Raw genomic sequence first — 16,114 nt, 5'->3', positions numbered from 1 at the left:
CTATCCTAGGTTTTGTAGTCACATGTTTGGTACTTGACCAACATGAATCCGGGAAAACTTAGCATAGAAGGTTTGAGATATTTTGGTTTTTGTGTTTGACTCGGTTTGACTCGTTGTTGGAGTCGGGATTTGAATTTTCGAGTCGGTTTTTGGTCCGGTGTCGGTTTTGACTCTAGTTAGTGTCATCGCGACCCCGTCGTCATGCATTAAACACTCCAGGTATTTTTGAAATGTTTTGTTTTCGAAATCGTTTTAAGTTTTCCGACGTAAAGTTGTACACAAACTGTCGATCAAACTCTGCGATCCCAAAACATGTTGTAGTCCGATAATCATCGGGTGTTTGTTGGAGTCTCAGCAGATACTGGGTATCTACACAACTCTTATTTTACGTAACTAACCCCACTAAAACAATTTCCATTGATCACTACTTTTCATAATAAGGACATCAAGCTCTTTTAATATATGGTTCTACAATATTTTATTTTAAAATCATTTTACAAAAGACTTATTTGACTTTATCGTTCGAACGAGTAGTGTTGATTTGTGATCCTTAATTAAGGGGTCGTGATCTAGTGACTTTAACTCTGAAAATGTGTCGAATCCTATCACAATTAGGGATTGAATCAAGGTTTGAGAGATCTTCTACCTATAAGAGATCACTTGTCCCACTTTTGTGTCCCATCTCCTGTCCCGTTACCTTAATCTTGCGACACATCATCATTTATATGATAAGATTGATAGCAAATTCTCTTAAACTAATGATGTGTCACAAAGTGAATATAGTTGGACACAAGATGGAACACAAAATAGGACAGAGAATCCGCTCTCATAAAATACTTCCTCTACTCTAATTATTTGTTACCTTTGCTTTTGGTGCAAGGATCATAAAAGAAAAGAGACCATGGTTGCAGTTAATCGATGACAAGTAGACAATAATATCGTTGGACGATTATATATCCCATAGAAAACTTTCTCAATAAATAAAAGCAGACAAATAAAAGAGTCATCTTAAAATAAAATAGGAAATTAAATAAGCGAATAGACGGAATATATAATACTTTCTCTGTCTCAGTTAATAATTTATACTTATTTTATTTTGCAATAGACAAATAAAAAAATGTAAACTACTCCTATTCACTAAAACGTATGAAATATATAAATTACTAACAATTTCACTAACACAAATTCTCTCTTGCGACGGAACTACCCGTCACAAGCTTGCGACGGGTCGAATACATACCATATTAGTGAAAAATGGACCGGGTATTATGTACAAGTGGCCGACAAGGGAAATGGAGTAGGCGCCTATATGCAGTACTTGTCATGTACTTTCCCCATTATTAAATATCCAATTGTTTACAATTTCAAACTAACATTTAATGCCCCTTGCAATCTTGCATGCTTTACAGTGTCCATCATCATCCACACCATCACTTTTATCGTTAACAACCACTCATGCATTTTCTCTCTCATTTTTTAACATTCACAAAAATTTGATGCTCCATTATTTGCTATTTTTCCTCATTCAAAGTTCATCATCCTCCCTAATTCATCCTTTTAACTTTCTTTTTCCAATAACACATATAACCTTCCTAAAACTACAAATAAGTTCCCTTTCATCTTCAACTTATCATCATCTTCATCTACTCTTCAGTCAAAAACCAACATTCTGATGGCAAGGAAGACGATGACTACTTTACCCCACCCAAAAGGTATTTTTATTTTTATTATTAGCATTACTATTAAAATGCATACACCAAAATATTACATTTGTTAAAGGTATGAAAAAATCAATTCAAAAGAAATTTTTAATTTATTTTGTTTACATTTGTTGAAGATATGAAATAATCGATACAAAAGAAGAATCTTTATTTTTTATTGATTATAATTGAAATTTTTACTTGAATGTGCATAAGATGCTAGGAGCCATAGTAGGATTTGTTGTTAATTCGAATTTTTGGGTGTTTTCATTTTGGTTTTTTCAATTTTACGGATTTTTTGGTGTTAATTTTGGTATGTTCCATATCCTTCTACATTTTAACTATATGTGACCATATATATGTGACCATTTATGACTTATGCATATATGATAACATATTACGGAGTATATTGATATGATGATAATTTATACTTGTGAATTGTATATTTGTGACCGATTTCTTTGACAATGTTGCTAAATTGAGATGGTTTCATATTTTGTTACAAAGGATATATTTTTTACTACTTGTGAATATACCTAGTTTTTTTTATTATTATTAATGAAAATGTTACTGAATATGGTATCATATCATCATATAAAGTTAAATTATCAACATGGTGAACTATTTGGCAAAGTTATGGAGTACTATAAACTGTAACCAATTATCAACTGTTTGTGACCAATTCTGCCAATTGTATAATGGTAACATTGTTTTATTTACGTGGTGACAGAATGTATATATTTCGATATTTCATGTCCAAAGGAGTCCACAACTGAACGTGAACCTTCCACTTAGGATCCCAAGTACAACCAAAGCTACACACGCATGACAATCAGAAAAGGTCAAAAAACCGTGGGTGATGCTGCAAACGGTGGAGGTGGTGCCAAGAAATAGTAATTTGGTGTTTTGAGGCACTTATTTTGGACATGTTTGATGTTTGTATTAAAACAGTTGTTAATTAAGTTGTATGTAAAACTATGACTTGTGTTTCGTGTTTTGGGAGCTTATTTTCAATATACTAACATTTAAATAAGCGAATTACTTATGGCATTCTATATGTTAAATAATGTTATCATTTTTGCACAAACTGTTACAATTAAAATTGGTAACATAATGGATAAATATGTAAATAAGTTGTCATTTATCGTGTACTACTTATGGCACTATATTTTAAAAATTATGTCCATATCTTTTATTAATATGTTAACATAAAAAAAAAAACGAATTACTTATGACATTGTATATGTTATCATTTTTGCACAAACTGTTACCATATTAAAATTGGTAACATAATTGGTAAATATGCAAACAAGTTGTTATTCTTTGTGTATTACTTATGCCAGTGTATTTTACAAATTATGTTCATATCTTTTGTCAATATGTTACCATTAAAAGAGGAATTAGACACGGCATTGTATATGTTAAGTAATGTTCCAAAGTGTACAATCTTTTACCACTTTGAAGTTGTTACCAATGGCAAGTATATGCCTATAACGTTGACATCTTTATCGAATATGTTAACACTCTGAAATAGGTAACATATTGGCAAATTGTGCGAACATTTTTTAGGGACTATGCCATCCAAAAGAACATGTCCAAAATAAAGTTCCCAAAAATCAAACGTCAAGTCATAGTTTTATTTCAAACAAAATGAACAATGTTTTAACAAAACCATGAAGCATGACCAAAATAAGCCCCTCCAAACATAAAATTATTGTTTCCAGTTATCACTCTTTTTCGCTCTCGCGTAGGTGTAGCGTTGGCGGTGCTTGGGTGCAACGTAATATGAACATTTCCACGCGTTATAACCCGATCCCCCCCACCTTCCTTTACTAATGCCCTTATCGCAATCACCTTTTGCTTGTTTTACCTTTCTTTACTACTGCTCCAGTGCACTTCTTGCTAAACTTTGGACAAAACTGATAACATATCAAATAAAACTGGTAACATATCAAACAAATTCGATAACATATAACAAATATAAATCAACAACAAATTGGAACATAGAAATAAATTTCATATCCAACAAAATTGGTAACATAACCAACAAAATGATATCATCTCAATATAAATCAATAGCCGATATCATTAAATGATAACATATCCAACAAAACTGGTAACATATTACTACAATGTTGCAATTTAATACCCAAAAATGGTAAAATAACCAATAAAATGGTAGCATATCAATATAGATCAATAAACGAGATCATAAATGATAACATATCCAACAAAACTGGTAACATATTACTACAATGTTGCAATTTAATACCCAAAAATGGTAACATAACCAATAAAATGGTAACATATCAATATAGATCAATAAACGAGATCACTAAATGATAACATACTCACCAAAACTTGTAACATATCAAGTAAACATTCAATCAAACTAAAGTATCAAGCAAACATTGTTTAATTTTTTATGCAAAATAAAAAAAAATATAACATTATTTAAAATAATATCAAATAATGACTATAATGATGGTAACATAAAATGTATTTGCTAACAAAATAAAAGTGTACAAAATAAATGTACTGAAAAATCAAACATAAAAGAGAACATAATAAATAAAACCACCATAATCAAACAACCTTTCCACATGGATCACTTGCATGTCTCAATTAACATACAACAGAACCATAATCATAAACATTACCCGAAAAAATAATAACAATAGCAACGGAAATACATACCTCCACCGACATCGTCACTCTTGCTTGCGGATCTTGTGTTTTTCTTCAGTGTCAGATATTTTGTTACCATCTTGATTGATAGTGTTTTGTAATTTTATGGCTAATTATGAAGGATCAGAAGAAATTAAAAGTGTGGATTCATAGAAATTTGAATGGGGAGAGAGAAGGGGGGAAGATGAGACGGATGAATGTGATATTGTTTTAGAGAGATGAGGAGGTTTGCAGTAATTTAGGTTCATTGGAAAGGGGGGGATTAATATTTCTTTAATGCAGAACATTAAATGCTCACAGTAAAAAAAGTCAGCCTCCCCTATTCACGCACAGTACACAATGTCGACCCACTAAGCACGAATACAGCACTATCCGACCCGTCGCAAGCTTGCGACGGGTATCTGATAAGCAATAAACTAGGTCGCTAAAATACTAGAATTAAGCTACCAAATTAACAATTTCTAAGCCAAATTATACTCTAGACTACTCTAAATGATAAAGTAATATAGTGCAAGTAAGGGTCGAACCCAAGAGAAGGTCTTTTAAGCTAAAAACTTGAAATGTAAACTATTGATTACTAATGACAAAGCTATAGACAAACAATGGTTATTCACAATGACAAACAATAGAGAGACATAAAAAGGGGGGTTTTTGAGTTGATTTGTGACATGGAACAAAGTAAAATTTGCAAACTTGGTCTAACAAGCAATACAACAAACACTTGGTGAATAAGATAAATCAATAATTAAAAGAACTTGGTGCAATCCTACAAGTTCCAACTTTTCTCAAAGCAAGACTCTTTTCTCTCTAGTTTTCATTTACCCAACAACAATCCTCAAGCATGTGATTACCACTATCTAAGCCAACAATGACAATCCTACTTCAACTACAAATTCTAACATTAAACCATGTAAGAATTGTAACCAAGAGCATGAAGAACAAAACCAAGAGGAAAGTAAATGAGATATCACAAAGATATGTTTAAACCAACAAATCCTATGATACAATCAATTTCTACTCACAAAGGTTGATACTTTAAACCAAGATAACAACAATCATGAGATGCTTCAACAAGTTATTACAAAAGCAAGCAACTTTGCAACAACAAGCAATAGATGAATGAAAAAGAGGCAAGGGTAATTACTTCTCACAACAAAACATTCATCATGTCATTAGAACTTAGAAATTGAAATAAATGAAAGAGTAGAGATTAAGGAGTCAATACAATGATAAAGATGGAAACTTGCAATGGATTACACCAAGTAGGGAAGAACTAGCCTTCCATAGTCTTCATAAACCCCAAAAACAAAGAAAGATTACAACTTGAATGCCAAATAAATTGTTCTTGCTACTACAATTTTCTAGAGATTATTCAATGCTTAGGTGATAACTAGGTCTTCAAACATGAGGGGTATATATATGGGTGCACACCCTTCTAGGTTAAACACCTCAAAACAAGCCCAAAAACACGGAATGTTCACTTAAGCCCGTGTTTAAAAACAGATTTGCGCAGGCCTCCCTGAAGTCGGCGCAGGCTGCGCAATTCTTGGCGCAGGCTGCGCCCCATCTCGGGAGTCAGCTTCAAAATCTTCAACCTTACTTCCTTCTTTACTTTCCAAGTTTCACTCCTACTTCTTCAAGCTGGCTTCTAGGCTATATGGGAGCTTCTTGTGCTTGTCTTAACCTTTGAAGGGTGCTCTATGCCTCTCGGGTTCCGTTCATGAGGATCAAATCGTCCAACCGAGGTGAATTACACAAGTTCAACCACATCAACCCCTATGCCAAGTGTTAGGAAAAGTGAACCGAAAGACCCATATTAAAAGACACGAGGGTGATAAAATCACCCTCTTAGACCGACACAAAACAATGCTATCAAACTCCCCCACACTTAGACTTTTGCTAGTCCCGAGCAAAATCCGGAACAAGCAACCGTAAAGTCTACAAGAGGGTGTGGGAGGGAATGATCTCTCTTCCCTTTCCTCTTCCTTCTTATGCCTCCCTCAAAACACAACCACCGATTAAAAAGAAAAAACATGACTCAAAGTTTTTGCACACACTCTTCACTCACTCACCCTCCTTATTTCTCCCTCAAACAAGACACGACACACCACCAACGCCGACTCATCACGCAACTCCACCCTTCTTATATCTCCCAAATAGAAATGGTCACTTTTGCCTTATCCCAAGGCAATAGCAAAGTGACCCACACATCCTCCAATTGATCACAAATCATCACTACTTATAACACCCCCTTATCACTCCACATAAAAGTAAGATCATGCTACTTGGTTGGCCAAACACCCTTAAGAATCAACAACTCAAGTAGCCAATCGGAAAATCCACCAATTTGAAACAAATTTTGTGACACAAAAGAAAATTAAGTCCTAGAACTAGCCTCCTTCCTTGAGCCTCCTTATCACTCCCTTCTTATCCCTCCATCTTTTTGGTGTTACAATTTTCAATTTTTCAATTTTTTTTGTGAAAATCCCTCATTTTGCCTAAGGTGCCCTTTCGGGTTTTCACCTTAGCTTTTCCTTTCCTCTCATGGTGGCTCGCAACTCGATTCTTCATTTTGCCCGGAATGCCCTTTCGGGTTTTCATTCCGTCCTCGGCCACCTTTCCCAATCTTGCCTAGGCGCCCACCCTTGTGGGTTTTCACCTAGCCGGGATTTCCATTTGTTTTTTTTTTTTTTTTTTTATAGCATACATTCAATGGAAGGAAATGTACATATATTACAATTTCAATCATCTTACTCCCCCACACTTAGATTCCACATTGTCCTCAATGTGGAGGAGTACCCTCATCCTCTCAAGGTTGGTAGTTGGAGGGACCCGAGCCTTCCCCTTGCTCATATGTCCCTTGATCTCTTCTTCTTCTTCCTCTTGCTTGCCTCACTCTCTTGGCCCTCTCATAGGCCTCCTCAACTTGAGGCTCGGTGACGGTGGGTTGGTAGGTGGGGTCATTTGGATGGAGGGTCATGCCGAAAAGGCCCCGGATAAGCCCAAAAGAATCCTCATGAGCTTGAGCATCTTCATAAGAGTCTTCAACATATTGGTGGTGCCGCTCATTTTGCACCTCGAATTGTTGAGTTGCTTGCTCTCTCCATTCATTTTGGGCCTTCCACATGGCTTGTTGCTCTTCCATGTACTTGGCTTATTGTTGTTGCCAAGCATAGGCCTCATCTTGCCTCTTAGCCATCTCTTGGAGCATCTTCATTTGGGCTCTTTCGGCCTCCGCACTCAACTTTTGGTGCTCCAAACTAGCAACCCTCCATTGATCCAAACTCTCAAGCCTTGGCGCTTGTTGTTGTTGCCAAGCATGAGAGCTATCAACTCTCCCACTAATTGCCTCCAAAGTTCCCCGGGTCTCCGTGAAGTAATTAAACATTTGTTGTTGCCACGGGGCGATTGGTGGAGTAGAGCTTGTCCCCGCCTCAAACATTGGTGTGTCATGTATGGGCGGGTCACGCTCTATGTTCCGGATCTCCCTCTCTTCTTCACTATCAATGTGGACAACCGGGGGTGGTTCGACTCTTCTCCTTTGTGCCTCTCTTTGTGCCTCCCTTTGTTCCGGCGTGTCGGGCGGGCAAAAGAAATGAATGGCACGGGTGCCATGAGGAATCGGACCGTTCTTTGGTAGAACCATGGAGGGAGTTTTTCCCACTCCCAACCAATTGCATTGAAAATTTTGTTTATCAAGGACTTGGATCATATGTGTCTCCTCAAGTCCATGTGCATTATAAAAATGATTTCCCCAAACGGGAAGTTGATCATCCGACGTCGAGCCCACATATTTCTCCACAAAAAGGGTGATGAGACCCCCACCATTAATATTACCTCCCCTCCTCTTCTTATGTTTTAAACAAGAATCGACAAAAAGCCGTGCCCAATCCGGCACACCACTCCCCTTCCGGGAGCATAGCCCAAATGCACTCCCTCACCGCATCACTCACTTTCGTTGGCTCCCCCATGGAGAAGAACCAACAAGCCAAACATCTTGTCAAAATGCGGATTGCGGGGTTGGTTATGGCGGAGAGTTTGTCATTGTGATCTTGGGTGTCCCTTCCCGTGAGGTGACACCACACCTCATTAAGCTTGCCCTTGGGTGGTTTGACCGGGGAGGGCGGTTTTGTGATTCTCAAAATCTCTCTTACCTCATCAAAAGAAATCGAATGCCACACCTTATGAAGACGGAAATTCACTCTCTCATTCGCTCCTCCCCGTTTTGGAGATGGTGGACAAGAATTCATAAGTAAAGGAGCGGTAGGTGTCATCATGAAGGTCCATGTATTGCTCTAATCCTACCCGACTCAAGAGTTGAAAAGTGATTTCCTCTAGTCCTAGTTCTTGAAGAGTGTCACGGTGGAGGAATTTGGTGATGGGGATGGGGTTGTCTTTTTCAAGTTTTGCAAAAATTTTCTTTTGTTCCGCATTTAGACCCTCATTCCCGTTAAAAACCTTGGGGTTACTTCCCTCCCCTTGAGCTTTTCTCTTACCGAAAACCATGATTCCTAGCAAGCAAGAGTACCAAAAAGACCAACAAACACACTCAAAACAGTTTTGCTCTCGTTGAGGCAATTCAACAAACACCTTCAAGGCACAAATTCAAGAAGGTGGGATTAAGTGATGTTTGTTGAATACCTCTCCCCTTTCTCAGAAAACAAGTTTATCCCAGCAATTAAAGACAACAATCAATCAAAATTATCCAAAAATTCAATGTAAAAACACCAAATCCCGGATTAAAGCAAAGTAAGTAAGGAAAAAGATGGGAAAAGTTGTTATACCTCCCCGAATCCACTTAAAATGCTTAGTTGATTGAAGTATAGTGCTAAAAACCCTTCCAAGAATGCTCCAATTACCCAGAAATCTCTTGAAACGAACTTGAATCCACAATGTGCAAGGTTAGGGTTTGGGATAAAATTGGGGAAAATCAGAAATTTTGAAAGGTAAAGTGAGTATTTGAGTTGTTGGGTTGGGTTGAGAGGTGATTGTAATGAAAGGATGGAGTTTGTTGAAGGTTTGATGGTGTAGTTTGATGAAGTTGATGAAGTTTGGAGATGGGTATGTTAGGAGTTGGAGGTAGAGATGTCGAAAATAATGAAAGGAAGGGGATGTTTGGTTTGTAAAAAGCTCCCTCTTAATCCCGTGGCTGCTACCTGCGCAGGCTGCGCATTTCAACTGCGCAGGCTGCGCCAAATTGCGCAGGCTGCGCTTTTTGGCGCAGGCTGCGCGTCCTGGCGGGTTGTTGAGTAAAAAACTTGCCATCAACTTTTTCTTTGTGGGGATTCTTGGCCTTCCTTTCGTGCTTTTCCTTCATTTGACTCGTCTAGATGGTGTCCCGAGTCATTTCACTTCCCAATACGACTTGGGCACGCTTCCCAAGGAGCTTCATCCTACGTCCTTCAAACACTTCAACAAACTTTCAAAAGAATCCATAATGCATGCTTCTAAAACGTGTTAAGAGTAAATAAATTGACAAGAAAGCGGTAAATTCTATGCTACAAAGAGAGAATATTTACAAAAGTTGCCGTTTGTTTAACGTCGATGGCTCGACAAAGTCAATGATGGAAGATCAATCTTTGTAAATTGGATCTTCTAAAATAAGATCCTCTTCGCCTTGTAGCTTGATTCCTTTGTAGTAATGCTTCAACCTTTGCCCATTCACCTTTATCACTTTTCCCGAGGTCGGGTCTTCCACCTCCACCGCTCCGTGTGGAAAGACTTTCTTGACTTTGTAAGGTCCATACCACTTCGACCTTAGCTTGCCGGGAAAATTCTTGAGGCGACTTTGAAAAACCAACACATCTTCTCCCTCTTTGAAAACCCTTCTTGTGACCATTTTGTCATGCCAAGACCGAGCCTTTTCCTTGTAGATGCTAGCATTGTCATAGGCATTGTGCCTAAGCTCTTCCAATTCTTGTATTTGAAGCTTCCGGTGCAATCCCGCCTCATCGACATTTTGATTAAAAGCTTTGATTGCCCAATAGGCTTTGTGCTCCACTTCTACGGGAAGGTGGCATCCCTTCCCATAAATTAGCCTATATGGGGACATGTCGATTGGGGTCTTATAGGCCGTTCTATAAGCCCAAAGAGCATCTTCAAGCCTCTTGCTCCAATCCTTTCGGTCGGGATTGACCGTTCTTTCCAAGATGTGTTTAACCTCCCGGTTAGAGACTTCCGCTTGGCCATTTGTTTGGGGGTGATATGCCGTAGAAATTTTGTGAAGCACACCATATTTTTGAAGCAAGGTTGAGATCACCTTGTTGCAAAAATGAGTCCCCCTATCACTCACAATGGCTTTTGGGAAGCCGAACCTTGAAAATATATTGCTTTTGACAAATGCTTGCACCGTCTTTGCATCATCACATTTTGTGGGAATGGCTTCCACCCACTTAGACACGTAGTCGACCGCCAAGAGGATGTAGATGTATCCATAGGAGTTGGGGAATGGCCCCATGAAATCTATTCCCCAAACATCAAAAATTTCCAAGTAGAGCATCGGTTGTTGGGGCATTTCGTTTCTACGTGATATGTTGCCAAAACGTTGGCATCTATCACAAGTAGTAACGAAAATATGAGCATCTTTAAACAACTTGGGCCAATAGAAACCGCACTCAAGGATTTTACGTGCCGTTCTATGAGGTCCAAAGTGACCCCCACATGCGTACTCATGGCAATGCTTTAGGATGGATGGAATTTCTACATCCGGCACACAACGGCGGATGACTTGGTCTTGACACATTTTCCACAAGTATGGCTCATCCCATATATAGAATCTAGAATCGGACTTGATCTTGTTCCTTTGGCTAGATGAAAGTGAGGTGGGAAATTTCTTGGTGACCATGTAATTGACAAGGTTGGCATACCAAGGCGCAACGGCCTTCATGGAGTAAAGGGATTCATGTGGTAAGCTACCGTCAACTACCCCCATAGTCTTCACGAGATCTTCATTGATGTGAAGCCTACTCAAATGGTCGGCCACCACATTAGCACTCCCTTGCTTGTCCTTTATCTCTATGTCAAACTCTCTCAACAAAAGCACCCATCTCATGAGTCTTGCCTTGGTGTCTTTCTTGTCTACAAGTTGCCTTATAGACTTATGATCGGTATAGATGATGACCTTTGCACCCAAGAGATAAGCCCGGAATTTTTCAATGGCATACACCACCGCTAAAAATTCCTTTTCCGTGACGGTGTAGTTCCGTTGAGCGTCATTCAAGAGTGAAGAAGCATATTGGATCACATATGAAGCTTTGTCATCTTTTTGTCCTAACACGGCTCCAATGGCAAAATCGCTTGCATCGGTCATGATCTCAAAAGGCCGATCCCACTTGGGTGCTTGAATGATTGGGGCCGATACAAGTCTTTCCTTCAACAAGTCAAATGCTTCCCTACAATGATCATCAAACACGAACTCCACATCCTTGTGCAAAAGTTTGCACAAGGGGTTAGCTATTTTGGAGAAATCCTTAATAAACCTTCGATAAAAACCCGCGTGTCCCAAGAACGATCTCACGTCTCGAGTATTAGATGGATACGGTAAGGTTTTAATCACATCTACCTTTGCCGTATCCACCTCAATCCCTCTTTTCAACACTATGTGTCCTAGCACGATTCCACTACTCACCATTAAGTGACACTTTTCAGAATTTAAAACGAGGTGAGAGTCTACGCATCGTGATAGGACCATAGCGAGATGGTCTAGACACGAGTCAAATGAGTCTCCATGAATGGTGAAGTCATCCATGAAGACTTCCAAAATACGCTCCACATAGTCCGAGAAAATGCTCATCATGCACCGTTGGAAAGTGCCGGGGGCATTGCACAATCCAAAGGGCATGCGGCGGTAAGCATAAGTACCGAATGGGCAAGTAAAGGTTGTTTTGGATTGATCCTCCGGGTGAATGGGGATTTGAAAATACCCGGAATATCCATCCAAAAAACAATAGTACTCTTTCCCACCTAACCTCTCTAGCATTTGATCTAGAAAGGGTAGGGGGAAATGGTCCTTCCAAGTGACTTGGTTGAGGCGGCGATAATCAATACACACCCTCCATCCCGTTTGCAAACGGGTGGGGATCAATGCCCCTTGAGTGTTTTTGACTACCGTCACCCCTCCCTTCTTTGGCACAACTTGAGTAGGACTTACCCATTGGGAGTCACTAATTGGAAAGATAATACCCATTTGAAGAAGTTTGATAACTTCTTCCTTGACAACTTCCATCATAGGTGGATTAAGCCTCCGTTGTGGTTGCCGAACGGGTTTTGCATCCTTTTCCAATCGAATTTTGTGCATGCAAGTGCTTGGGCTTATCCCCTTGATATCCGCGATGCTCCATCCAAATGCTTCTTTGTACTTATACAAAACATCCACCAATCTCCTTTCTTGATCACCCTCAAGTTGGTTTGAAATTATGAGGGGTAGAGTGTTATTTGCCCCAAGAAAGACATATTTCAAATGGTCGGGGAGTGGTTTTAGATCGGGGTGGGTGGCTTAATGATGGATGGAAGTGGTCTTTCAAGGGAAGCCTCTAGAGGAAGAAATTTAGTTTGATAATCATAAGAAGAGGAAGAAAAACAATCTTTGGTAGAAGTAGTGAATCAGCGCAGTCGTTACCTGGTGAGTCAAAGGAGTCGCAGCTTGAATCAAGCAGTCGCTTGCAGCTTGTGTGTCTTGTGGAGCGCCCTCGCTGCCAGCTCGGATTTCCTCCTCAATCTCCCTCATTTCGTTTTCTTCCTTTGATTCTTCTAGTGGCTCCTCTTTTCCAATGCTTCTATATTTTCCTGCACATCATGAGACAACAAAAACCGCAATCCTTCCTTCTCGACATTGTTAGTGAGGGCTACCTCGAGTGGGTCCCTTTGACTAATTTGGTAAACTCGATTTGCCAATTGTTCAATTTTATCAAGAAAGTAACAACAACTCAATTCATCGGTCTTTTTCATCGTCTCATACACATTGTATTTCAAAACTTTCCCTTCAAATTCCATGGTCAAAGTTCCATCATACATGTCAAGCTTGGTTTTAGAGGTTCTCATGAAAGGCCTCCCTAGCAAGAGGGGTGTAGCCTTAGAGTCCGGTTCCATATCCAAAACATAAAAATCGGCCGGAAATATGAATTTATCAACTTCTACCAACACATCCTCTACAAGACCCTTGGGGTGAATTGTGGAACGGTCCGCCAATTGGATCACAACATTGGTCCTAGACAAAGGAGGCAATTCTAAGGTCTCATAAATGGAATAAGGCATGACATTAATAGAGGACCCCGAGTCTAGCATAGCTCTAGCAAAATCTTTGCCTCCAATGGAGCACGGTATAGTTAGCATGCCCGAGTCATCACACTTTTTGGGAAGATTTTGTTTGAAAATGGCCGAGACATGCCTACTAACCGTGACCCTTTCTACTCCTTTCCTTGGCTTCCGTTTAGGGGTGCAAAGTTCTTTGAGAAACTTTGCATACCTAGGAACGGTTTTGATGATAGTAAAAAGAGGGATATTGACCTCACATTTCCTAAAAGTTTCATAAAGATCGGTGTCTTTATCAAACTTCTTGGGATTTGTGAGGGCACTAGGAAATGGTACCTCCGGTTCATATTCCTTTTCAATCTCTTGGAGTGAATCCTTTGTGTTGGTGCTTCCTTCCTTTCCTTTGTCAATGCTCAAAGGACTCCTCTCTTTTTCCTCATTAGCTTTTGAAGATGATCCTTTCCCTTGTTCAACCACAAGTTCCTCTTCAATTTGATCTTCAACCTCAATAACCCTTTCTTGTGACTTGCCCCTTCTCTTCTTCTTGGGAGGGGATTCTAAAGTTCTCCCCTTCCTCAATGTCATGGCACTAGCATTCTCTCTAGGGGGAAATGTAGTGGAGGGAATAGAAGTTGAGGTCCTTTGATTTTTCTTGGCAAGTTCTTGGGCAATTTGGCCAAGTTGGACTTCAAGGTTGGCAACCTTGGCATCACTAACATTCTTATCGGCATCAATCTTGTCAAGCCTCTTGTTTGTTTTGACTTGCTCTTGCAAAATGTTTTTAAGCAAGTCTTGAACACTTGGTTCCTTTTGAGAATTGTTGTTACCTTGATTGCCAAATTGGGATGATTGACCTTGGTTTTGGTTTCTACCTTGGTTGTTGAAATTCCCATTCCTATTCCCTTGAGAGTTTGAACCTTGACCTTGTCGGGAATTTTGGTCCCTCAAGTGGTTGAATTGACCATTCACAAAACTCTTTGAGGTGTCACCACCCCAACCAAGTCTAGGATTGTCTCTACTCCCAACATTGTAAGTATTGCCACTAGGGTCATAATTGTAGTATCCTCCCCCTTGAGGATTTCTAGCATTGTAATTCCCATACCCCATTGCACTTACATTCTCCTTGCTTATTCCTTGCTCTTCCATGATGGGACAAGCTTCCATTGGGTGTGGCCCTTGACAAAAATTACACTCCACATTGGATCCTTGTGCTCCTCCTTGATTGTTCCCCACTAGTTGAGCAACCATTTTTGTGAGATCATCCACGGTTTTCTCAAGCTTGTGGGTAGAAGGAGAAGGTGTCTCAATGAAGTTAAGATTCTTTGACCCTTGGGTTCTTCCATAGTTCCTTGTGCTAGCGGCCAACCTTTCTATGATCTCATTTGCCTCCGCCACGGAATAGTTGTCAACTCCACCACCCGTAGCGGAATTAACCATGATTTGGTATTGTTGTGTAAGACCATCACAAAAGTTGACCAAAAGGTCATCACCACTAAGGCCATGGTAAGGACATTGAGCAACTAGCTTCTTGAATCTCTCCAAATACTCATATAAGCTCTCACTTGCATCTTGCTCCGGAGAAGTGATGGCTTTCTTTGCATGGTTATGTCTTGAGTCGGGGTAGTATTTCTCAAGAAAAGCCGCCTTCATGTCCTTCCAAGTACGGATTGTACCCGGTTGAAGGTAAAACAACCAATCTTTTGCCGCATCTTGAAGTGAAAATGGGAAAGCTCTCAACTTAAATTGATCTTCCGTGACACCATTTGGAATTGCACCCTCACACATCATATGGAATTCGGAAAGATGGCGATTTGGGTCATCTCCCGCATGTCCATGAAACTTTGGGAGGTTGTGAATGAAATAGCCCTTCAATTCAAAGTTGGCATTAGCCCCCATGGGTGGGTAGGCTATGCAAAGAGGTTGAGTGTCATAATTCCTTGCCCGGAGCTCCCTAATAGTTCTAGTATCATTCGCCATTGAAGGGTATTCCACTTCAATTGGCTCTACGTCAATAGGATCTTCTTCAATAGGGGCTTCTAAAGGTGGTTCTTCTACTCTATGTGCTCGTTGTGCTCGTTGGTACCAAGGGTTAGTAAATAACCATGAATAGGCACCAAAAGCGTCTTCGTCCACGGAAGTTGATTCACCGTGTTGTGGGGAACCAAACATAAACCTTCGCACTAAGCAAACAAATTAGAACTTCCTATTACTTCTAACAACAAGAGGAGTAATAAAACAACTAAACATGAATTCACAAACTCAAGTTCTAGCTATGTTGCCCTCCCCGGCAACGGCGCCAAAATTTGATAAGCAATAAACTAGGTCGCTAAAATACTAGAATTAAGCTACCAAATTAACAATTTCTAAGCCAAACTATACTCTAGACTACTCTAAATGATAAAGTAATATAGTGCAAGTAAGGGTCGAACCCAAGAGAAGGTCTTTTAAGCTAAAAACTTGAAATGTAAACTATTGAT

The 16,114-nt window shown here is 39.6% G+C and overlaps 1 long non-coding RNA gene across 1 annotated transcript; it reads left to right on the top strand.

Annotated features, from left to right (window-relative positions):
- The first annotated feature begins 1,230 nt into the window (after positions 1–1,230).
- LOC141652153 (uncharacterized) lies at positions 1,231–2,692 on the top strand. Its single transcript, XR_012546995.1, has 2 exons — positions 1,231–1,712; positions 2,431–2,692. It is a non-coding gene; the product is annotated as an uncharacterized LOC141652153 (long non-coding RNA).
- The last annotated feature ends 13,422 nt before the right edge of the window (positions 2,693–16,114 follow it).

Source organism: Silene latifolia, chromosome 4 (genome assembly GCF_048544455.1).
Source record: "Silene latifolia isolate original U9 population chromosome 4, ASM4854445v1, whole genome shotgun sequence".
Taxonomy (NCBI): domain Eukaryota; kingdom Viridiplantae; phylum Streptophyta; class Magnoliopsida; order Caryophyllales; family Caryophyllaceae; genus Silene; species Silene latifolia.
This window is presented reverse-complemented; position numbering and strand designations above follow the sequence as displayed.